This window comes from Somniosus microcephalus, unplaced genomic scaffold, assembly GCF_052327205.1.
Source record: "Somniosus microcephalus isolate GS21.2 unplaced genomic scaffold, FLI_Smic_1.0 scaffold63, whole genome shotgun sequence".
Lineage (NCBI taxonomy): Eukaryota > Metazoa > Chordata > Chondrichthyes > Squaliformes > Somniosidae > Somniosus > Somniosus microcephalus.
Genome location: NW_028225250.1, coordinates 28,647 through 50,920, shown reverse-complemented (window position 1 = coordinate 50,920; position 22,274 = coordinate 28,647). Strand labels below are relative to the sequence as shown.

At 52.6% G+C, this 22,274-nt stretch overlaps 7 non-coding genes across 7 annotated transcripts; all 7 read left to right on the top strand.

The window, feature by feature from the left end:
* Positions 1-633: 633 nt before the first annotated feature.
* On the top strand, positions 634-725 carry trnay-gua (transfer RNA tyrosine (anticodon GUA)). Its single transcript is given in 2 exon segments — positions 634-670; positions 690-725. It is a non-coding gene; the product is annotated as a tRNA-Tyr (tRNA).
* A 3,662-nt stretch (positions 726-4,387) lies between these two features.
* Positions 4,388-4,480, top strand: trnay-gua (transfer RNA tyrosine (anticodon GUA)). The gene is made up of 2 exons: positions 4,388-4,424; positions 4,445-4,480. It is a non-coding gene; the product is annotated as a tRNA-Tyr (tRNA).
* A 1,159-nt stretch (positions 4,481-5,639) lies between these two features.
* trnay-gua (transfer RNA tyrosine (anticodon GUA)) lies at positions 5,640-5,731 on the top strand. The gene is given in 2 exon segments: positions 5,640-5,676; positions 5,696-5,731. It is a non-coding gene; the product is annotated as a tRNA-Tyr (tRNA).
* Positions 5,732-8,142: 2,411 nt separating this feature from the next.
* trnay-gua (transfer RNA tyrosine (anticodon GUA)) lies at positions 8,143-8,234 on the top strand. Its single transcript is given in 2 exon segments — positions 8,143-8,179; positions 8,199-8,234. It is a non-coding gene; the product is annotated as a tRNA-Tyr (tRNA).
* A 4,907-nt stretch (positions 8,235-13,141) lies between these two features.
* On the top strand, positions 13,142-13,233 carry trnay-gua (transfer RNA tyrosine (anticodon GUA)). The gene is given in 2 exon segments: positions 13,142-13,178; positions 13,198-13,233. It is a non-coding gene; the product is annotated as a tRNA-Tyr (tRNA).
* Positions 13,234-14,392: 1,159 nt separating this feature from the next.
* On the top strand, positions 14,393-14,484 carry trnay-gua (transfer RNA tyrosine (anticodon GUA)). The gene is given in 2 exon segments: positions 14,393-14,429; positions 14,449-14,484. It is a non-coding gene; the product is annotated as a tRNA-Tyr (tRNA).
* Positions 14,485-21,901: 7,417 nt separating this feature from the next.
* On the top strand, positions 21,902-21,993 carry trnay-gua (transfer RNA tyrosine (anticodon GUA)). Its single transcript is given in 2 exon segments — positions 21,902-21,938; positions 21,958-21,993. It is a non-coding gene; the product is annotated as a tRNA-Tyr (tRNA).
* Positions 21,994-22,274: the final 281 nt, after the last annotated feature.

Here is a 22,274-nt window from a genome sequence, read left to right as displayed (position 1 = left end):
CCATGCACAAAGCGACCGGGGAATTAGCTCAAATGGTAGAGCGCTCGCTTAGCATGTGAGAGGTAGCGGGATCGATGCCCGCATTCTCCACTTTCCTTTTGGCTTAGAGCAATTATTCAGAACGAAATGGGCTCTCGCGTCACTGAACCCCTGTCAGACGGGAAAAACGGACAGCAAATCTTTTTCTGCCATGTCGTCAGCAAGATTTCTTGCTTTTCACATCCAGCAAAGGTGAGAGAAGCCCAAAAAACGACTTTGCCAGCACTGACGCCTTCTCCGAAGATTCAACTCAGGATCTTCGCATTAGGAGACTGACGTGCTGCCTGCTGCGCTGAGAAGGCACTTGCCATGCAAGCGGCCAGGCAGCGCTGCCATGTAGGGCATCTTGCAAAGTGTTTACATTTATAACGCGCTGTTTGCAAAAAACTCCGAGCCAGATAAGAGTCAAACCTACAATCTTCTGATTTGTAGTCAGACGCGTTATCCAGGCTGTGGAGAGTAGCTGGCAGCTCACAGTCCCACCAACGCTGCGGCACGAGCAGGTACCGATGACGCGCACGTGACTCCGCCAGGCCAGAAGCGTCAAAATGCGCACGGCAAACTATCGGCAAACAAAAGCACCTTTGCCGCTTCCCTTCGATAGCTCAGCTGGTAGAGCGGAGGACTGTAGTGAATACCAAAGCAAAGTCATCCTTAGGTCGCTGGTTCAATTCCGGCTCGAAGGAGCTCGCGTGCTTTTGCAGTAAGCGGGTGGTAAGCAGCATTTCGCTCAAAGCTCCTCTCTTCACTTTATAGTGCATCATGTTGCCACGAAGGCACAAGACACCTCTTTTTCTTGTCTCGAACTTTAATGCTCTCTGCGTCCACCAGCACACAGCTGTTTTGCTTGAGCATTTGTGTCTGCTAACCAGCAGGGAGTGCCATTGAGCTGCAACACTTTGAAACACTCAGCACTCACTTTCAGGCAAAAGAAGTCGTCTATCAGTCAGACAGCGCTCTCGGCTGCTCCCTCACGCTCGGGACGGCCGCCACTTTCCGCTCACCTCACTTCCCTGCCGCAGTCTCGGGATCTTCTCGGCTTCTTTCATCGTTGCTGTGGCTTCACGCCCTACTGCTGCTCGGCAACGCCGATTGGAGCAAAGTATTTAATGAAGTCAAGGAGTGGGCCGATCCTCAAGCAGGATTTCTCTGCCGGTCGCGGAGCAGCGTGGCGGCGAGTGCGAAGAGGCTACTGAGGAGCAAACTAAAGCACCATGCACAAAGCGACCGGGGAATTAGCTCAAATGGTAGAGCGCTCGCTTAGCATGTGAGAGATAGCGGGATCGATGCCCGCATTCTCCACTTTCCTTTTGGCTTAGAGCAATTATTCAGAACGAAATGGGCTCTCGCGTCACTGAACCCCTGTCAGACGGGAAAAACGGACAGCAAATCTTTTTCTGCCATGTCGTCAGCAAGATTTCTTGCTTTTCACATCCAGCAAAGGTGAGAGAAGCCCAAAAAACGACTTTGCCAGCACTGACGCCTTCTCCGAAGATTCAACTCAGGATCTTCGCATTAGGAGACTGACGTGCTGCCTGCTGCGCTGAGAAGGCACTTGCCATGCAAGCGGCCAGGCAGCGCTGCCATGTGGGGCATCTTGCAAGGTGTTTACATTTATAACGCGCTGTTTGCAAAAAACTCCGAGCCAGATAGGAGTCAAACCTACAATCTTCTGATTTGTAGTCAGACGCGTTATCCAGGCTGTGGAGAGTAGCTGGCAGCTCACAGTCCCACCAACGCTGCGGCACGAGCAGGTACCGATGACGCGCACGTGACTCCGCCAGGCCAGAAGCGTCAAAATGCGCACGGCAAACTATCGGCAAACAAAAGCACCTTTGCCGCTTACCTTCGATAGCTCAGCTGGTAGAGCAGAGGACTGTAGTGGAATACAAAGCAAAGTCATCCTTAGGTAGCTGGTTCAATTCCGGCTCGAAGGAGCTCGCGTGCTTTTGCAGTAAGCGGGTGGTAAGCAGCATTTCGCTCAAAGCTCCTCTCTTCACTTTATAGTGCATCATGTTGCCACGAAGGCACAAAACACCTCTTTTTCTTGTCTCGAACTTTAATGCTCTCTGCGTCCACCAGCACACAGCTGTTTTGCTTGAGCATTTGTGTCTGCTCACCAGCAGGGAGTGCCATTGAGCAGCAACACTTTGAAACACTCAGCACTCACTTTCAGGCAAAAGAAGTCGTCTATCAGTCAGACAGCGCTCTCGGCTGCCCCCTCACGCTCGGGACGGCCGCCACTTTCCGCTCACCTCGCTTCCCTGCCGCAGTCTCGGGATCTTCTCGGCTTCTTTCATCGTTGCTGTGGCTTCACGTCCTACTGCTGCTCGGCAACGCCGATTGGAGCAAAGTATTTAATGAAGTCAAGGAGTGGGCCGATCCTCAAGCAGGATTTCTCTGCCGGTCGCGGAGCAGCGTGGCGGCGAGTGCGAAGAGGCTACTGAGGAGCAAACTAACGCACCATGCATAAAGCGACCGGGGAATTAGCTCAAATGGTAGAGCGCTCGCTTAGCATGTGAGAGGTAGCGGGATCGATGCCCGCATTCTCCACTTTCCTTTTGGCTTAGAGCAATTATTCAGAACGAAATGGGCTCTCGCGTCACTGAACCCCTGTCAGACGGGAAAAACGGACAGCAAATCTTTTTCTGCCATGTCGTCAGCAAGATTTCTTGCTTTTCACATCCAGCAAAGGTGAGAGAAGCCCAAAAAACGACTTTGCCAGCACTGACGCCTTCTCCGAAGATTCAACTCAGGATCTTCGCATTAGGAGACTGACGTGCTGCCTGCTGCGCTGAGAAGGCACTTGCCATGCAAGCGGCCAGGCAGCGCTGCCATGTAGGGCATCTTGCAAGGTGTTTACATTTATAATGCGCTGTTTGCAAAAAACTCCGAGCCAGATAGGAGTCAAACCTACAATCTTCTGATTTGTAGTCAGACGTGTTATCCAGGCTGTGGAGAGTAGCTGGCAGCTCACAGTCCCACCAACGCTGCGGCACGAGCAGGTACCGATGACGCGCACGTGACTCCGCCAGGCCAGAAGCGTCAAAATGCGCACGGCAAACTATCGGCAAACAAAAGCACCTTTGCCGCTTCCCTTCGATAGCTCAGCTGGTAAAGCGGAGGACTGTAGTGGAATACAAAGTCAAAGTCATCCTTAGGTCGCTGGTTCAATTCCGGCTCGAAACAGCTCGCGTGCTTTTGCAGTAAGCGGGTGGTAAGCAGCATTTCGCTCAAAGCTCCTCTCTTCACTTTATAGTGCATCATGTTGCCACGAAGGCACAAGACACCTCTTTTTCTTGTCTCGAACTTTAATGCTCTCTGCGTCCACCAGCACACAGCTGTTTTGCTTGAGCATTTGTGTCTGCTCACCAGCAGGGAGTGCCATTGAGCAGCAACACTTTGAAACACTCAGCACTCACTTTCAGGCAAAAGAAGTCGTCTATCAGTCAGACAGCGCTCTCGGCTGCCCCCTCACGCTCGGGACGGCCGCCACTTTCCGCTCACCTCGCTTCCCTGCCGCAGTCTCGGGATCTTCTCGGCTTCTTTCATCGTTGCTGTGGCTTCACGTCCTACTGCTGCTCGGCAACGCCGATTGGAGCAAAGTATTTAATGAAGTCAAGGAGTGGGCCGATCCTCAAGCAGGATTTCTCTGCCGGTCGTGGAGCAGCGTGGCGGCGAGTGCGAAGAGGCTACTGAGGAGCAAACTAACGCACCATGCATAAAGCGACGGGGGAATTAGCTCAAATGGTAGAGCGCTCGCTTAGCATGTGAGAGGTAGCGGGATCGATGCCCGCATTCTCCACTTTCCTTTTGGCTTAGAGCAATTATTCAGAACGAAATGGGCTCTCGCGTCACTGAACCCCTGTCAGACGGGAAAAACGGACAGCAAATCTTTTTCTGCCATGTCGTCAGCAAGATTTCTTGCTTTTCACATCCAGCAAAGGTGAGAGAAGCCCAAAAAACGACTTTGCCAGCACTGACGCCTTCTCCGAAGATTCAACTCAGGATCTTCGCATTAGGAGACTGACGTGCTGCCTGCTGCGCTGAGAAGGCACTTGCCATGCAAGCGGCCAGGCAGCGCTGCCATGTGGGGCATCTTGCAAGGTGTTTACATTTATAACGCGCTGTTTGCAAAAAACTCCGAGCCAGATAGGAGTCAAACCTACAATCTTCTGATTTGTAGTCAGACGTGTTATCCAGGCTGTGGAGAGTAGCTGGCAGCTCACAGTCCCACCAACGCTGCGGCACGAGCAGGTACCGATGACGCGCACGTGACTCCGCCAGGCCAGAAGCGTCAAAATGCGCACGGCAAACTATCGGCAAACAAAAGCACCTTTGCCGCTTCCCTTCGATAGCTCAGCTGGTAGAGCGGAGGACTGTAGTGGAATACAAAGTCAAAGTCATCCTTAGGTCGCTGGTTCAATTCCGGCTCGAAGGAGCTCGCGTGCTTTTGCAGTAAGCGGGTGGTAAGCAGCATTTCGCTCAAAGCTCCTCTCTTCACTTTATAGTGCATCATGTTGCCACGAAGGCACAAGACACCTCTTTTTCTTGTCTCGAACTTTAATGCTCTCTGCGTCCACCAGCACACAGCTGTTTTGCTTGAGCATTTGTGTCTGCTCACCAGCAGGGAGTGCCATTGAGCAGCAACACTTTGAAACACTCAGCACTCACTTTCAGGCAAAAGAAGTCGTCTATCAGTCAGACAGCGCTCTCGGCTGCCCCCTCACGCTCGGGACGGCCGCCACTTTCCGCTCACCTCGCTTCCCTGCCGCAGTCTCGGGATCTTCTCGGCTTCTTTCATCGTTGCTGTGGCTTCACGTCCTACTGCTGCTCGGCAACGCCGATTGGAGCAAAGTATTTAATGAAGTCAAGGAGTGGGCCGATCCTCAAGCAGGATTTCTCTGCCGGTCGCGGAGCAGCGTGGCGGCGAGTGCGAAGAGGCTACTGAGGAGCAAACTAACGCACCATGCATAAAGCGACCGGGGAATTAGCTCAAATGGTAGAGCGCTCGCTTAGCATGTGAGAGGTAGCGGGATCGATGCCCGCATTCTCCACTTTCCTTTTGGCTTAGAGCAATTATTCAGAACGAAATGGGCTCTCGCGTCACTGAACCCCTGTCAGACGGGAAAAACGGACAGCAAATCTTTTTCTGCCATGTCGTCAGCAAGATTTCTTGCTTTTCACATCCAGCAAAGGTGAGAGAAGCCCAAAAAACGACTTTGCCAGCACTGACGCCTTCTCCGAAGATTCAACTCAGGATCTTCGCATTAGGAGACTGACGTGCTGCCTGCTGCGCTGAGAAGGCACTTGCCATGCAAGCGGCCAGGCAGCGCTGCCATGTAGGGCATCTTGCAAGGTGTTTACATTTATAACGCGCTGTTTGCAAAAAACTCCGAGCCAGATAGGAGTCAAACCTACAATCTTCTGATTTGTAGTCAGACGTGTTATCCAGGCTGTGGAGAGTAGCTGGCAGCTCACAGTCCCACCAACGCTGCGGCACGAGCAGGTACCGATGACGCGCACGTGACTCCGCCAGGCCAGAAGCGTCAAAATGCGCACGGCAAACTATCGGCAAACAAAAGCACCTTTGCCGCTTCCCTTCGATAGCTCAGCTGGTAGAGCGGAGGACTGTAGTGGAATATAAAGCAAAGTCATCCTTAGGTCGCTGGTTCAATTCCGGCTCGAAGGAGCTCGCGTGCTTTTGCAGTAAGCGGGTGGTAAGCAGCATTTCGCTCAAAGCTCCTCTCTTCACTTTATAGTGCATCATGTTGCCACGAAGGCACAAGACACCTCTTTTTCTTGTCTCGAACTTTAAAGCTCTCTGCGTCCACCAGCACACAGCTGTTTTGCTTGAGCATTTGTGTCTGCTCACCAGCAGGGAGTGCCATTGAGCAGCAACACTTTGAAACACTCAGCACTCACTTTCAGGCAAAAGAAGTCGTCTATCAGCCAGACAGCGCTCTCGGCTGCTCCCTCACGCTTGGGACGGCCGCCACTTTCCGCTCACCTCGCTTCCCTGCCGCAGTCTCGGGATCTTCTCGGCTTCTTTCATCGTTGCTGTGGCTTCACGTCCTACTGCTGCTCGGCAACGCCGATTGGAGCAAAGTATTTAATGAAGTCAAGGAGTGGGCCGATCCTCAAGCAGGATTTCTCTGCCGGTCGCGGAGCAGCGTGGCGGCGAGTGCGAAGAGGCTACTGAGGAGCAAACTAAAGCACCATACATAAAGCGACTGGGGAATTAGCTCAAATGGTAGAGCGCTCGCTTAGCATGTGAGAGGTAGCGGGATCGATGCCCGCATTCTCCACTTTCCTTTTGGCTTAGAGCAATTATTCAGAACGAAATGGGCTCTCGCGTCACTGAACCCCTGTCAGACGGGAAAAACGGACAGCAAATCTTTTTCTGCCATGTCGTCAGCAAGATTTCTTGCTTTTCACATCCAGCAAAGGTGAGAGATACCCAAAAAACGACTTTGCCAGCACTGACGCCTTCTCCGAAGATTCAACTCAGGATCTTCGCATTAGGAGACTGACGTGCTGCCTGCTGCGCTGAGAAGGCACTTGCCATGCAAGCGGCCAGGCAGCGCTGCCATGTAGGGCATCTTGCAAGGTGTTTACATTTATAACGCGCTGTTTGCAAAAAACTCCGAGCCAGATAGGAGTCAAACCTACAATCTTCTGATTTGTGGTCAGACGCGTTATCCAGGCTGTGGAGAGTAGCTGGCAGCTCACAGTCCCACCAACGCTGCGGCACGAGCAGGTACCGATGACGCGCACGTGACTCCGCCAGGCCAGAAGCGTCAAAATGCGCACGGCAAACTATCGGCAAACAAAAGCACCTTTGCTGCTTCCCTTCGATAGCTCAGCTGGTAGAGCGGAGGACTGTAGTGGAATACAAAGTCAAAGTTATCCTTAGGTCGCTGGTTCAATTCCGGCTCGAAACAGCTCGTGTGCTTTTGCAGTAAGCGGGTGGTAAGCAGCATTTCGCTTAAAGCTCCTCTCTTCACTTTATAGTGCATCATGTTGCCACGAAGGCACAAGACACCTCTTTTTCTTGTCTCGAACTTTAATGCTCTCTGCGTCCACCAGCACACAGCTGTTTTGCTTGAGCATTTGTGTCTGCTCACCAGCAGGGAGTGCCATTGAGCAGCAACACTTTGAAACACTCAGCACTCACTTTCAGGCAAAAGAAGTCGTCTATCAGTCAGACAGCGCTCTCGGCTGCCCCCTCACGCTCGGGACGGCCGCCACTTTCCGCTCACCTCGCTTCCCTGCCGCAGTCTCGGGATCTTCTCGGCTTCTTTCATCGTTGCTGTGGCTTCACGTCCTACTGCTGCTCGGCAACGCCGATTGGAGCAAAGTATTTAATGAAGTCAAGGAGTGGGCCGATCCTCAAGCAGGATTTCTCTGCCGGTCGCGGAGCAGCGTGGCGGCGAGTGCGAAGAGGCTACTGAGGAGCAAACTAACGCACCATGCATAAAGCGACCGGGGAATTAGCTCAAATGGTAGAGCGCTCGCTTAGCATGTGAGAGGTAGCGGGATCGATGCCCGCATTCTCCACTTTCCTTTTGGCTTAGAGCAATTATTCAGAACGAAATGGGCTCTCGCGTCACTGAACCCCTGTCAGACGGGAAAAACGGACAGCAAATCTTTTTCTGCCATGTCGTCAGCAAGATTTCTTGCTTTTCACATCCAGCAAAGGTGAGAGAAGCCCAAAAAACGACTTTGCCAGCACTGACGCCTTCTCCGAAGATTCAACTCAGGATCTTCGCATTAGGAGACTGACGTGCTGCCTGCTGCGCTGAGAAGGCACTTGCCATGCAAGCGGCCAGGCAGCGCTGCCATGTAGGGCATCTTGCAAGGTGTTTACATTTATAACGCGCTGTTTGCAAAAAACTCCGAGCCAGATAGGAGTCAAACCTACAATCTTCTGATTTGTAGTCAGACGCGTTATCCAGGCTGTGGAGAGTAGCTGGCAGCTCACAGTCCCACCAACGCTGCGGCACGAGCAGGTACCGATGACGCGCACGTGACTCCGCCAGGCCAGAAGCGTCAAAATGCGCACGGCAAACTATCGGCAAACAAAAGCACCTTTGCCGCTTCCCTTCGATAGCTCAGCTGGTAGAGCGGAGGACTGTAGTGGAATATAAAGCAAAGTCATCCTTAGGTCGCTGGTTCAATTCCGGCTCGAAGGAGCTCGCGTGCTTTTGCAGTAAGCGGGTGGTAAGCAGCATTTCGCTCAAAGCTCCTCTCTTCACTTTATAGTGCATCATGTTGCCACGAAGGCACAAGACACCTCTTTTTCTTGTCTCGAACTTTAAAGCTCTCTGCGTCCACCAGCACACAGCTGTTTTGCTTGAGCATTTGTGTCTGCTCACCAGCAGGGAGTGCCATTGAGCAGCAACACTTTGAAACACTCAGCACTCACTTTCAGGCAAAAGAAGTCGTCTATCAGCCAGACAGCGCTCTCGGCTGCTCCCTCACGCTCGGGACGGCCGCCACTTTCCGCTCACCTCGCTTCCCTGCCGCAGTCTCGGGATCTTCTCGGCTTCTTTCATCGTTGCTGTGGCTTCACGTCCTACTGCTGCTCGGCAACGCCGATTGGAGCAAAGTATTTAATGAAGTCAAGGAGTGGGCCGATCCTCAAGCAGGATTTCTCTGCCGGTCGCGGAGCAGCGTGGCGGCGAGTGCGAAGAGGCTACTGAGGAGCAAACTAAAGCACCATACATAAAGCGACTGGGGAATTAGCTCAAATGGTAGAGCGCTCGCTTAGCATGTGAGAGGTAGCGGGATCGATGCCCGCATTCTCCACTTTCCTTTTGGCTTAGAGCAATTATTCAGAACGAAATGGGCTCTCGCGTCACTGAACCCCTGTCAGACGGGAAAAACGGACAGCAAATCTTTTTCTGCCATGTCGTCAGCAAGATTTCTTGCTTTTCACATCCAGCAAAGGTGAGAGAAACCCAAAAAACGACTTTGCCAGCACTGACGCCTTCTCCGAAGATTCAACTCAGGATCTTCGCATTAGGAGACTGACGTGCTGCCTGCTGCGCTGAGAAGGCACTTGCCATGCAAGCGGCCAGGCAGCGCTGCCATGTAGGGCATCTTGCAAGGTGTTTACATTTAAAACGCGCTGTTTGCAAAAAACTCCGAGCCAGATAGGAGTCAAACCTACAATCTTCTGATTTGTAGTCAGACGTGTTATCCAGGCTGTGGAGAGTAGCTGGCAGCTCACAGTCCCACCAACGCTGCGGCACGAGCAGGTACCGATGACGCGCACGTGACTCCGCCAGGCCAGAAGCGTCAAAATGCGCACGGCATACTATCGGCAAACAAAAGCACCTTTGCCGCTTCCCTTCGATAGCTCAGCTGGTAGAGCGGAGGACTGTAGTGGAATACAAAGCAAAGTCATCCTTAGATCGCTGGTTCAATTCCGGCTCGAAGGAGCTCGCGTGCTTTTGCAGTAAGCGGGTGGTAAGCAGCATTTCGCTCAAAGCTCCTCTCTTCACTTTTTCGTGCATCATGTTGCCACGAAGGCACAAGACACCTCTTTTTCTTGTCTCGAACTTTAATGCTCTCTGCGTCCACCAGCACACAGCTGTTTTGCTTGAGCATTTGTGTCTGCTCACCAGCAGGGAGTGCCATTGAGCAGCAACACTTTGAAACACTCAGCACTCACTTTCAGGCAAAAGAAGTCGTCTATCAGTCAGACAGCGCTCTCGGCTGCCCCCTCACGCTCGGGACGGCCGCCACTTTCCGCTCACCTCGCTTCCCTGCCGCAGTCTCGGGATCTTCTCGGCTTCTTTCATCGTTGCTGTGGCTTCACGTCCTACTGCTGCTCGGCAACGCCGATTGGAGCAAAGTATTTAATGAAGTCAAGGAGTGGGCCGATCCTCAAGCAGGATTTCTCTGCCGGTCGCGGAGCAGCGTGGCGTCAAGTGCGAAGAGGCTACTGAGGAGCAAACTAACGCACCATGCACAAAGCGACCGGGGAATTAGCTCAAATGGTAGAGCGCTCGCTTAGCATGTGAGAGGTAGCGGGATCGATGCCCGCATTCTCCACTTTCCTTTTGGCTTAGAGCAATTATTCAGAACGAAATGGGCTCTCGCGTCACTGAACCCCTGTCAGACGGGAAAAACGGACAGCAAATCTTTTTCTGCCATGTCGTCAGCAAGATTTCTTGCTTTTCACATCCAGCAAAGGTGAGAGAAGCCCAAAAAACGACTTTGCCAGCACTGACGCCTTCTCCGAAGATTCAACTCAGGATCTTCGCATTAGGAGACTGACGTGCTGCCTGCTGCGCTGAGAAGGCACTTGCCATGCAAGCGGCCAGGCAGCGCTGCCATGTGGGGCATCTTGCAATGTGTTTACATTTATAACGCGCTGTTTGCAAAAAACTCCGAGCCAGATAGGAGTCAAACCTACAATCTTCTGATTTGTAGTCAGACGCGTTATCCAGGCTGTGGAGAGTAGCTGGCAGCTCACAGTCCCACCAACGCTGCGGCACGAGCAGATACCGATGACGCGCACGTGACTCCGCCAGGCCAGAAGCGTCAAAATGCGCACGGCAAACTATCGGCAAACAAAAGCACCTTTGCTGCTTCCCTTCGATAGCTCAGCTGGTAGAGCGGAGGACTGTAGTGGAATACAAAGTCAAAGTCATCCTTAGGTCGCTGGTTCAATTCCGGCTCGAAACAGCTCACGTGCTTTTGCAGTAAGCGGGTGGTAAGCAGCATTTCGCTCAAAGCTCCTCTCTTCACTTTATAGTGCATCATGTTGCCACGAAGGCACAAGACACCTCTTTTTCTTGTCTCGAACTTTAATGCTCTCTGCGTCCACCAGCACACAGCTGTTTTGCTTGAGCATTTGTGTCTGCTCACCAGCAGGGAGTGCCATTGAGCAGCAACACTTTGAAACACTCAGCACTCACTTTCAGGCAAAAGAAGTCGTCTATCAGTCAGACAGCGCTCTCGGCTGCCCCCTCACGCTCGGGACGGCCGCCACTTCCCGCTCACCTCGCTTCCCTGCCGCAGTCTCGGGATCTTCTCGGCTTCTTTCATCGTTGCTGTGGCTTCACGTCCTACTGCTGCTCGGCAACGCCGATTGGAGCAAAGTATTTAATGAAGTCAAGGAGTGGGCCGATCCTCAAGCAGGATTTCTCTGCCGGTCGCGGAGCAGCGTGGCGGCGAGTGCGAAGAGGCTACTGAGGAGCAAACTAACGCACCATGCACAAAGCGACCGGGGAATTAGCTCAAATGGTAGAGCGCTCGCTTAGCATGTGAGAGGTAGCGGGATCGATGCCCGCATTCTCCACTTTCCTTTTGGCTTAGAGCAATTATTCAGAACGAAATGGGCTCTCGCGTCACTGAACCCCTGTCAGACGGGAAAAACGGACAGCAAATCTTTTTCTGCCATGTCGTCAGCAAGATTTCTTGCTTTTCACATCCAGCAAAGGTGAGAGAAACCCAAAAAACGACTTTGCCAGCACTGACGCCTTCTCCGAAGATTCAACTCAGGATCTTCGCATTAGGAGACTGACGTGCTGCCTGCTGCGCTGAGAAGGCACTTGCCATGCAAGCGGCCAGGCAGCGCTGCCATGTAGGGCATCTTGCAAGGTGTTTACATTTATAACGCGCTGTTTGCAAAAAACTCCGAGCCAGATAGGAGTCAAACCTACAATCTTCTGATTTGTAGTCAGACGTGTTATCCAGGCTGTGGAGAGTAGCTGGCAGCTCACAGTCCCACCAACGCTGCGGCACGAGCAGGTACCGATGACGCGCACGTGACTCCGCCAGGCCAGAAGCGTCAAAATGCGCACGGCAAACTATCGGCAAACAAAAGCACCTTTGCCGCTTCCCTTCGATAGCTCAGCTGGTAGAGCAGAGGACTGTAGTGAAATACAAAGTCAAAGTCATCCTTCGGTCGCTGGTTCGATTCCGGCTCGAAACAGCTCGCGTGCTTTTGCAGTAAGCGGGTGGTAAGCAGCATTTCGCTCAAAGCTTCTCTCTTCACTTTATAGTGCATCATGTTGCCACGAAGGCACAAGACACCTCTTTTTCTTGTCTCGAACTTTAATGCTCTCTGCGTCCACCAGCACACAGCTGTTTTGCTTGAGCATTTGTGTCTGCTCACCAGCAGGGAGTGCCATTGAGCAGCAACACTTTGAAACACTCAGCACTCACTTTCAGGCAAAAGAAGTCGTCTATCAGTCAGACAGCGCTCTCGGCTGCCCCCTCACGCTCGGGACGGCCGCCACTTTCCGCTCACCTCGCTTCCCTGCCGCAGTCTCGGGATCTTCTCGGCTTCTTTCATCGTTGCTGTGGCTTCACGTCCTACTGCTGCTCGGCAACGCCGATTGGAGCAAAGTATTTAATGAAGTCAAGGAGTGGGCCGATCCTCAAGCAGGATTTCTCTGCCGGTCGCGGAGCAGCGTGGCGGCGAGTGCGAAGAGGCTACTGAGGAGCAAACTAACGCACCATGCACAAAGCGACCGGGGAATTAGCTCAAATGGTAGAGCGCTCGCTTAGCATATGAGAGGTAGCGGGATCGATGCCCGCATTCTCCACTTTCCTTTTGGCTTAGAGCAATTATTCAGAACGAAATGGGCTCTCGCGTCACTGAACCCCTGTCAGACGGGAAAAACGGACAGCAAATCTTTTTCTGCCATGTCGTCAGCAAGATTTCTTGCTTTTCACATCCAGCAAAGGTGAGAGAAGCCCAAAAAACGACTTTGCCAGCACTGACGCCTTCTCCGAAGATTCAACTCAGGATCTTCGCATTAGGAGACTGACGTGCTGCCTGCTGCGCTGAGAAGGCATGCAAGCGGCCAGGCAGCGCTGCCATGTAGGGCATCTTGCAAGGTGTTTACATTTATAACGCGCTGTTTGCAAAAAACTCCGAGCCAGATAGGAGTCAAACCTACAATCTTCTGATTTGTAGTCAGACGTGTTATCCAGGCTGTGGAGAGTAGCTGGCAGCTCACAGTCCCACCAACGCTGCGGCACGAGCAGGTACCGATGACGCGCACGTGACTCCGCCAGGCCAGAAGCGTCAAAATGCGCACGGCAAACTATCGGCAAACAAAAGCACCTTTGCCGCTTCCCTTCGATAGCTCAGCTGGTAGAGCGGAGGACTGTAGTGGAATATAAAGCAAAGTCATCCTTAGGTCGCTGGTTCAATTCCGGCTCGAAGGAGCTCGCGTGCTTTTGCAGTAAGCGGGTGGTAAGCAGCATTTCGCTCAAAGCTCCTCTCTTCACTTTATAGTGCATCATGTTGCCACGAAGGCACAAGACACCTCTTTTTCTTGTCTCGAACTTTAATGCTCTCTGCGTCCACCAGCACACAGCTGTTTTGCTTGAGCATTTGTGTCTGCTCACCAGCAGGGAGTGCCATTGAGCAGCAACACTTTGAAACACTCAGCACTCACTTTCAGGCAAAAGAAGTCGTCTATCAGTCAGACAGCGCTCTCGGCTGCCCCCTCACGCTCGGGACGGCCGCCACTTTCCGCTCACCTCGCTTCCCTGCCGCAGTCTCGGGATCTTCTCGGCTTCTTTCATCGTTGCTGTGGCTTCACGTCCTACTGCTGCTCGGCAACGCCGATTGGAGCAAAGTATTTAATGAAGTCAAGGAGTGGGCCGATCCTCAAGCAGGATTTCTCTGCCGGTCGCGGAGCAGCGTGGCGGCGAGTGCGAAGAGGCTACTGAGGAGCAAACTAACGCACCATGCGCAAAGCGACCGGGGAATTAGCTCAAATGGTAGAGCGCTCGCTTAGCATGTGAGAGGTAGCGGGATCGATGCCCGCATTCTCCACTTTCCTTTTGGCTTAGAGCAATTATTCAGAACGAAATGGGCTCTCGCGTCACTGAACCCCTGTCAGACGGGAAAAACGGACAGCAAATCTTTTTCTGCCATGTCGTCAGCAAGATTTCTTGCTTTTCACATCCAGCAAAGGTGAGAGAAGCCCAAAAAACGACTTTGCCAGCACTGACGCCTTCTCCGAAGATTCAACTCAGGATCTTCGCATTAGGAGACTGACGTGCTGCCTGCTGCGCTGAGAAGGCACTTGCCATGCAAGCGGCCAGGCAGCGCTGCCATGTAGGGCATCTTGCAAGGTGTTTACATTTATAACGCGCTGTTTGCAAAAAACTCCGAGCCAGATAGGAGTCAAACCTACAATCTTCTGATTTGTAGTCAGACGCGTTATCCAGGCTGTGGAGAGTAGCTGGCAGCTCACAGTCCCACCAACGCTGCGGCACGAGCAGGTACCGATGACGCGCACGTGACTCCGCCAGGCCAGAAGCGTCAAAATGCGCACGGCAAACTATCGGCAAACAAAAGCATCTTTGGCGCTTCCCTTCGATAGCTCAGCTGGTAGAGCGGAGGACTGTAGTGGAATATAAAGCAAAGTCATCCTTAGGTCGCTGGTTCAATTCCGGCTCGAAGGAGCTCGCGTGCTTTTGCAGTAAGCGGGTGGTAAGCAGCATTTCGCTCAAAGCTCCTCTCTTCACTTTATAGAGCATCATGTTGCCACGAAGGCACAAGACACCTCTTTTTCTTGTCTCGAACTTTAATGCTCTCTGCGTCCACCAGCACACAGCTGTTTTGCTTGAGCATTTGTGTCTGCTCACCAGCAGGGAGTGCCATTGAGCAGCAACACTTTGAAACACTCAGCACTCACTTTCAGGCAAAAGAAGTCGTCTATCAGCCAGACAGCGCTCTCGGCTGCTCCCTCACGCTCGGGACGGCCGCCACTTTCCGCTCACCTCGCTTCCCTGCCGCAGTCTCGGGATCTTCTCGGCTTCTTTCATCGTTGCTGTGGCTTCACGTCCTACTGCTGCTCGGCAACGCCGATTGGAACAAAGTATTTAATGAAGTCAAGGAGTGGGCCGATCCTCAAGCAGGATTTCTCTGCCGGTCGCGGAGCAGCGTGGCGGCGAGTGCGAAGAGGCTACTGAGGAGCAAACTAAAGCACCATACATAAAGCGACTGGGGAATTAGCTCAAATGGTAGAGTGCTCGCTTAGCATGTGAGAGGTAGCGGGATCGATGCCCGCATTCTCCACTTTCCTTTTGGCTTAGAGCAATTATTCAGAACGAAATGGGCTCTCGCGTCACTGAACCCCTGTCAGACGGGAAAAACGGACAGCAAATCTTTTTCTGCCATGTCGTCAGCAAGATTTCTTGCTTTTCACATCCAGCAAAGGTGAGAGAAGCCCAAAAAACGACTTTGCCAGCACTGACGCCTTCTCCGAAGATTCAACTCAGGATCTTCGCATTAGGAGACTGACGTGCTGCCTGCTGCGCTGAGAAGGCACTTGCCATGCAAGCGGCCAGGCAGCGCTGCCATGTAGGGCATCTTGCAAGGTGTTTACATTTATAACGCGCTGTTTGCAAAAAACTCCAGCCAGATAGGAGTCAAACCTACAATCTTCTGATTTGTAGTCAGACGCGTTATCCAGGCTGTGGAGAGTAGCTGGCAGCTCACAGTCCCACCAACGCTGCGGCACGAGCAGGTACCGATGACGCGCACGTGACTCCGCCAGGCCAGAAGCGTCAAAATGCGCACGGCAAACTATCGGCAAACAAAAGCACCTTTGCCGCTTCCCTTCGATAGCTCAGCTGGTAGAGCGGAGGACTGTAGTGGAATACAAAGTCAAAGTCATCCTTAAGTCGCTGGTTCAATTCCGGCTCGAAACAGCTCGCGTGCTTTTGCAGTAAGCGGGTGGTAAGCAGCATTTCGCTCAAAGCTCCTCTCTTCACTTTATAGTGCATCATGTTGCCACGAAGGCACAAGACACCTCTTTTTCTTGTCTCGAACTTTAATGCTCTCTGCGTCCACCAGCACACAGCTGTTTTGCTTGAGCATTTGTGTCTGCTCACCAGCAGGGAGTGCCATTGAGCAGCAACACTTTGAAACACTCAGCACTCACTTTCAGGCAAAAGAAGTCGTCTATCAGTCAGACAGCGCTCTCGGCTGCCCCCTCACGCTCGGGACGGCCGCCACTTTCCGCTCACCTCGCTTCCCTGCCGCAGTCTCGGGATCTTCTCGGCTTCTTTCATCGTTGCTGTGGCTTCACGTCCTACTGCTGCTCGGCAACGCCGATTGGAGCAAAGTATTTAATGAAGTCAAGGAGTGGGCCGATCCTCAAGCAGGATTTCTCTGCCGGTCGCGGAGCAGCGTGGCGGCGAGTGCGAAGAGGCTACTGAGGAGCAAACTAACGCACCATGCACAAAGCGACCGGGGAATTAGCTCAAATGGTAGAGCGCTCGCTTAGCATGTGAGAGGTAGCGGGATCGATGCCCGCATTCTCCACTTTCCTTTTGGCTTAGAGCAATTATTCAGAACGAAATGGGCTCTCGCGTCACTGAACCCCTGTCAGACGGGAAAAACGGACAGCAAATCTTTTTCTGCCATGTCGTCAGCAAGATTTCTTGCTTTTCACATCCAGCAAAGGTGAGAGAAGCCCAAAAAACGACTTTGCCAGCACTGACGCCTTCTCCGAAGATTCAACTCAGGATCTTCGCATTAGGAGACTGACGTGCTGCCTGCTGCGCTGAGAAGGCACTTGCCATGCAAGCGGCCAGGCAGCGCTGCCATGTAGGGCATCTTGCAAGGTGTTTACATTTATAACGCGCTGTTTGCAAAAAACTCCGAGCCAGATAGGAGTCAAACCTACAATCTTCTGATTTGTAGTCAGACGTGTTATCCAGGCTGTGGAGAGTAGCTGGCAGCTCACAGTCCCACCAACGCTGCGGCACGAGCAGGTACCGATGACGCGCACGTGACTCCGCCAGGCCAGAAGCGTCAAAATGCGCACGGCAAACTATCGGCAAACAAAAGCACCTTTGCCGCTTCCCTTCGATAGCTCAGCTGGTAGAGCGGAGGACTGTAGTGGAATGCAAAGTCAAAGTCATCCTTAGGTCGCTGGTTCAATTCCGGCTCGAAACAGCTCGTGTGCTTTTGCAGTAAGCGGGTGGTAAGCAGCATTTCGCTCAAAGCTCCTCTCTTCACTTTATAGTGCATCATGTTGCCACGAAGGCACAAGACACCTCTTTTTCTTGTCTCGAACTTTAATGCTCTCTGCGTCCACCAGCACACAGCTGTTTTGCTTGAGCATTTGTGTCTGCTCACCAGCAGGGAGTGCCATTGAGCAGCAACACTTTGAAACACTCAGCACTCACTTTCAGGCAAAAGAAGTCGTCTATCAGCCAGACAGCGCTCTCGGCTGCTCCCTCACGCTCGGGACGGCCGCCACTTTCCGCTCACCTCGCTTCCCTGCCGCAGTCTCGGGATCTTCTCGGCTTCTTTCATCGTTGCTGTGGCTTCACGTCCTACTGCTGCTCGGCAACGCCGATTGGAGCAAAGTATTTAATGAAGTCAAGGAGTGGGCCGATCCTCAAGCAGGATTTCTCTGCCGGTCGCGGAGCAGCGTGGCGGCGAGTGCGAAGAGGCTACTGAGGAGCAAACTAAAGCACCATACATAAAGCGACTGGGGAATTAGCTCAAATGGTAGAGCGCTCGCTTAGCATGTGAGAGGTAGCGGGATCGATGCCTGCATTCTCCACTTTCCTTTTGGCTTAGAGCAATTATTCAGAACGAAATGGGCTCTCGCGTCACTGAACCCCTGTCAGACGGGAAAAACGGACAGCAAATCTTTTTCTGCCATGTCGTCAGCAAGATTTCTTGCTTTTCACATCCAGCAAAGGTGAGAGAAACCCAAAAAACGACTTTGCCAGCACTGATGCCTTCTCCGAAGATTCAACTCAGGATCTTCGCATTAGGAGACTGACGTGCTGCCTGCTGCACTGAGAAGGCACTTGCCATGCAAGCGGCCAGGCAGCGCTGCCATGTAGGGCATCTTGCAAGGTGTTTACATTTATAACGCGCTGTTTGCAAAAAACTCCGAGCCAGATAGGAGTCAAACCTACAATCTTCTGATTTGTAGTCAGACGCGTTATCCAGGCTGTGGAGAGTAGCTGGCAGCTCACAGTCCCACCAACGCTGCGGCACGAGCAGGTACCGATGACGCGCACGTGACTCCGCCAGGCCAGAAGCGTCAAAATGCGCACGGCAAACTATCGGCAAACAAAAGCACCTTTGCCGCTTCCCTTCGATAGCTCAGCTGGTAGAGCAGAGGACTGTAGTGGAATACAAAGTCAAAGTCATCCTTAGGTCGCTGGTTCGATTCCGGCTCGAAACAGCTCGCGTGCTTTTGCAGTAAGCGGGTGGTAAGCAGCATTTCGCTCAAAGCTCCTCTCTTCACTTTTTCGTGCATCATGTTGCCACGAAGGCACAAGACACCTCTTTTTCTTGTCTCGAACTTTAATGCTCTCTGCGTCCACCAGCACACAGCTGTTTTGCTTGAGCATTTGTGTCTGCTCACCAGCAGGGAGTGCCATTGAGCAGCAACACTTTGAAACACTCAGCACTCACTTTCAGGCAAAAGAAGTCGTCTATCAGTCAGACAGCGCTCTCGGCTGCCCCCTCACGCTCGGGACGGCCGCCACTTTCCGCTCACCTCGCTTCCCTGCCGCAGTCTCGGGATCTTCTCGGCTTCTTTCATCGTTGCTGTGGCTTCACGTCCTACTGCTGCTCGGCAACGCCGATTGGAGCAAAGTATTTAATGAAGTCAAGGAGTGGGCCGATCCTCAAGCAGGATTTCTCTGCCGGTCGCGGAGCAGCGTGGCGGCGAGTGCGAAGAGGCTACTGAGGAGCAAACTAAAGCACCATACATAAAGCGACTGGGGAATTAGCTCAAATGGTAGAGCGCTCGCTTAGCATGTGAGAGGTAGCGGGATCGATGCCCGCATTCTCCACTTTCCTTTTGGCTTAGAGCAATTATTCAGAACGAAATGGGCTCTCGCGTCACTGAACCCCTGTCAGACGGGAAAAACGGACAGCAAATCTTTTTCTGCCATGTCGTCAGCAAGATTTCTTGCTTTTCACATCCAGCAAAGGTGAGAGAAACCCAAGAAACGACTTTGCCAGCACTGACGCCTTCTCCGAAGATTCAACTCAGTATCTTCGCATTAGGAGACTGACGTGCTGCCTGCTGCACTGAGAAGGCACTTGCCATGCAAGCGGCCAGGCAGCGCTGCCATGTAGGGCATCTTGCAAGGTGTTTACATTTATAACGCGCTGTTTGCAAAAAACTCCGAGCCAGATAGGAGTCAAACCTACAATCTTCTGATTTGTAGTCAGACGCGTTATCCAGGCTGTGGAGAGTAGCTGGCAGCTCACAGTCCCACCAACGCTGCGGCACGAGCAGGTACCGATGACGCGCACGTGACTCCGCCAGGCCAGAAGCGTCAAAATGCGCACGGCAAACTATCGGCAAACAAAAGCACCTTTGCCGCTTCCCTTCGATAGCTCAGCTGGTAGAGCAGAGGACTGTAGTGGAATACAAAGTCAAAGTCATCCTTAGGTTGCTGGTTCGATTCCGGCTCGAAACAGCTCGCGTGCTTTTGCAGTAAGCGGGTGGTAAGCAGCATTTCGCTCAAAGCTCCTCTCTTCACTTTTTCGTGCATCATGTTGCCACGAAGGCACAAGACACCTCTTTTTCTTGTCTCGAACTTTAATGCTCTCTGCGTCCACCAGCACACAGCTGTTTTGCTTGAGCATTTGTGTCTGCTCACCAGCAGGGAGTGCCATTGAGCAGCAACACTTTGAAACACTCAGCACTCACTTTCAGGCAAAAGAAGTCGTCTATCAGTCAGACAGCGCTCTCGGCTGCCCCCTCACGCTCGGGACGGCCGCCACTTTCCGCTCACCTCGCTTCCCTGCCGCAGTCTCGGGATCTTCTCGGCTTCTTTCATCGTTGCTGTGGCTTCACGTCCTACTGCTGCTCGGCAACGCCGATTGGAGCAAAGTATTTAATGAAGTCAAGGAGTGGGCCGATCCTCAAGCAGGATTTCTCTGCCGGTCGCGGAGCAGCGTGGCGGCGAGTGCGAAGAGGCTACTGAGGAGCAAACTAACGCACCATGCACAAAGCGACCGGGGAATTAGCTCAAATGGTAGAGCGCTCGCTTAGCATGTGAGAGGTAGCGGGATCGATGCCCGCATTCTCCACTTTCCTTTTGGCTTAGAGCAATTATTCAGAACGAAATGGGCTCTCGCGTCACTGAACCCCTGTCAGACGGGAAAAACGGACAGCAAATCTTTTTCTGCCATGTCGTCAGCAAGATTTCTTGCTTTTCACATCCAGCAAAGGTGAGAGAAGCCCAAAAAACGACTTTGCCAGCACTGACGCCTTCTCCGAAGATTCAACTCAGGATCTTCGCATTAGGAGACTGACGTGCTGCCTGCTGCGCTGAGAAGGCACTTGCCATGCAAGCGGCCAGGCAGCGCTGCCATGTAGGGCATCTTGCAAGGTGTTTACATTTATAACGCGCTGTTTGCAAAAAACTCCGAGCCAGATAGGAGTCAAACCTACAATCTTCTGATTTGTAGTCAGACGTGTTATCCAGGCTGTGGAGAGTAGCTGGCAGCTCACAGTCCCACCAACGCTGCGGCACGAGCAGGTACCGATGATGCGCACGTGACTCCGCCAGGCCAGAAGCGTCAAAATGCGCACGGCAAACTATCGGCAAACAAAAGCACTTTTGCCGCTTCCCTTCGATAGCTCAGCTGGTAGAGCAGAAGACTGTAGTGGAATATAAAGCAAAGTCATCCTTAGGTCGCTGGTTCAATTCCGGCTCGAAGGAGCTCGCGTGCTTTTGCAGTAAGCGGGTGGTAAGCAGCATTTCGCTCAAAGCTCCTCTCTTCACTTTACAGTGCATCATGTTGCCACGAAGGCACAAGACACCTCTTTTTCTTGTCTCGAACTTTAATGCTCTCTGCGTCCACCAGCACACAGCTGTTTTGCTTGAGCATTTGTGTCTGCTCACCAGCAGGGAGTGCCATTGAGCAGCAACACTTTGAAACACTCAGCACTCACTTTCAGGCAAAAGAAGTCGTCTATCAGCCAGACAGCGCTCTCGGCTGCTCCCTCACGCTCGGGACGGCCGCCACTTTCCGCTCACCTCGCTTCCCTGCCGCAGTCTCGGGATCTTCTCGGCTTCTTTCATCGTTGCTGTGGCTTCACGTCCTACTGCTGCTCGGCAACGCCGATTGGAGCAAAGTATTTAATGAAGTCAAGGAGTGGGCCGATCCTCAAGCAGGATTTCTCTGCCGGTCGCGGAGCAGCGTGGCGGCGAGTGCGAAGAGGCTACTGAGGAGCAAACTAACGCACCATGCACAAAGCGACCGGGGAATTAGCTCAAATGGTAGAGCGCTCGCTTAGCATGTGAGAGGTAGCGGGATCGATGCCCGCATTCTCCACTTTCCTTTTGGCTTAGAGCAATTATTCAGAACGAAATGGGCTCTCGCGTCACTGAACCCCTGTCAGACGGGAAAAACGGACAGCAAATCTTTTTCTGCCATGTCGTCAGCAAGATTTCTTGCTTTTCACATCCAGCAAAGGTGAGAGAAGCCCAAAAAACGACTTTGCCAGCACTGACGCCTTCTCCGAAGATTCAACTCAGGATCTTCGCATTAGGAGACTGACGTGCTGCCTGCTGCGCTGAGAAGGCACTTGCCATGCAAGCGGCCAGGCAGCGCTGCCATGTAGGGCATCTTGCAAGGTGTTTACATTTATAACGCGCTGTTTGCAAAAAACTCCGAGCCAGATAGGAGTCAAACCTACAATCTTCTGATTTGTAGTCAGACGCGTTATCCAGGCTGTGGAGAGTAGCTGGCAGCTCACAGTCCCACCAACGCTGCGGCACGAGCAGGTACCGATGACGCGCACGTGACTCCGCCAGGCCAGAAGCGTCAAAATGCGCACGGCAAACTATCGGCAAACAAAAGCACCTTTGCCGCTTCCCTTCGATAGCTCAGCTGGTAGAGCGGAGGACTGTAGTGGAATATAAAGCAAAGTCATCCTTAGGCCGCTGGTTCAATTCCGGCTCGAAGGAGCTCGCGTGCTTTTGCAGTAAGCGGGTGGTAAGCAGCATTTCGCTCAAAGCTCCTCTCTTCACTTTATAGTGCATCATGTTGCCACGAAGGCACAAGACACCTCTTTTTCTTGTCTCGAACTTTAATGCTCTCTGCGTCCACCAGCACACAGCTGTTTTGCTTGAGCATTTGTGTCTGCTCACCAGCAGGGAGTGCCATTGAGCAGCAACACTTTGAAACACTCAGCACTCACTTTCAGGCAAAAGAAGTCGTCTATCAGCCAGACAGCGCTCTCGGCTGC